Source organism: Nannobrachium achirus, assembly GCF_963921795.1.
Source record: "Nannobrachium achirus genome assembly, chromosome: 4".
NCBI classification, from domain to species: domain Eukaryota; kingdom Metazoa; phylum Chordata; class Actinopteri; order Myctophiformes; family Myctophidae; genus Nannobrachium; species Nannobrachium achirus.
Window position 1 is genome coordinate 40,833,647 of NC_137813.1, and position 2,133 is coordinate 40,835,779.

Sequence of the window (2,133 nt, forward strand, 5' to 3'; positions counted from 1 at the left end):
CACACTCACTGAGGATATAAATACACTGCCGAAAGACAGCCTGCAGGAGCGTCCAAACGTCAGCCCCAGGTCCTCTTTTCCCCCGTAACAACAGTCAACTTTCTCCCACAATCCTCTTATCTCCCTCTTTCTAAACTACAGAAACTTTTTCTCCAACGCTGTTCCTGACACTTGACCCTTCCTGTCTGTCTGTCTGTCTGTCTGTCTGTCTGTCTCTCTTGCCGTCTGCTCTGGGATGCTGGCCAGCCAACGGGAGCAGTGCCTCTCAAAGCTGAGGCATATGTGCCCTGACTCAAATGCCTCGGCACCCTGTGAAACACCACCCAGTCAAACTTTTCCTTCCCTCCACCCGGCCCCCCGCCCCTCGCCCCCCTGCGGAGGCTCCACCCCCTCCCTGCCCAGGCAGAGGGGAGAAAATCCCTTTTAGTCCCAGACTCCACCTCTGGTGTTATCATTACTGAGACAACACAGGGGGCACCAGAGGGGAGAGATGCTAAAACAATCAATATACACTAATGTGGTTGGTTCAACATGATTTTCTGTTGTAAAGATACTTTTTAGTTAACTTAACCCTTGCATTGTGTTAGAAACCTGCTGACACTGTTGGTGTCAGCAGGTGTGTCAAATTTGACCCGTGATTTAACTCAGCCCCAAATAGGCCTACTCAAATATGTATATTTTCCCCCCCACATAGTTCACTTGTTATGCATTCATATCCATGTAAATACTATTTCAAATATTATTTTCACTTTTTTATAGAGACCATAGAATTAACTATGGTGATAATAAATGTTGTTGCATTAAAATAGCTGTTTCTGAGGATATCTTGAAGACTTTGTACCTATTTAAACCTGAAAACGTGTCAAAAATGTCCCTAACTCAATGGAAGGGTTAATTTGGTTAACCTATAAATATAAATAATTATTAACTATACAAAATCATGGATTTAAAATGTTGCCAAAGTACAATGCACCTTTTAAATTCATGGCATTGGGTTTTCACATGTAAAGGATAACAATTACTTGTCCTTTAAAAGACAAACAAAATAATGTGTAACATACAGATACATCTAAAAAATAATGTGAATATTGTGTAAAAAGCATGCAGGTCACAGGTGCCATAGCACCCCAAATTATAACTGCAGAAACTTCCCACTGGACTTCAAGCAACTCTGACTTCAGAATGTTAACGTTTCTCTATTATAAATACTTGTTTTGAGTGGTCTCGTGTAATATTGTAATATTTTGAAATAGCCGAGGAACTTTTGATATGCATGGCATGGCATAACATATAAATTAACAAAAAAGGGTTGTAATAATTCACTGCTTGTGCAATGTATCTCAAATATATGAAAGTTTCAAGAAAATGTACTTTTACACAATATTTTATTTTATTATTATTATATCTTTTTTAGATGGATCTGTAGTTATATACATCGCTATCTTTTATTTCCTTTTAAGTTTTTGCATGTAAGTTATTTTAAAAAAACGAGTATTGAGAAAGAAATGACACTAAAATCATGTCGCTTAAAGAACTTACGGTACACTGTCTTGAACTTGAAGCATGTGGTTCCACCACTATTCATAGGGGTCTCCAGCAGATGGTGTGGTTCGGTCATAACATAAGCCGTTTTGCTTGTCTGCATCTGCCTGTGTTGGTCTAAAATAACGTTTAATTCATCTAAACTCTGTTACATTACTGTCTCTAATTCATTCTGTACCACTACCACCTGTCTGCACGCAACAAGTTGACAGAGCGGACTACAAACATGGCGGCGCCGCTACCTTTGCCTTCCAGTTCAATCTGCTGAAAATGTACATCCCATAGCATGGAGGGGCGGATGATGGATGCAGTGTGATTGGCCAATTGGTAGTCAACCCTGTTAAGTGTGATAATATTATTTTAGTAATTTTACATCCGCGTGGACAACAAAGACAATACGGAGTTACATATTTGGGTTGATAGGATATTGTGTTTTCTCTGAGATCTTTGAAACTCGTGTTTAATAATGAAACATGAAAGCAGTGAAGCGCCCACTTGTTGCCAACTTAACGTCCAACTTGCCAATCACATCATGACCACCAGTAGTCCTCCCTGGCCATGGGATGCAGTAGTGATAGTTATCCTTCGGCG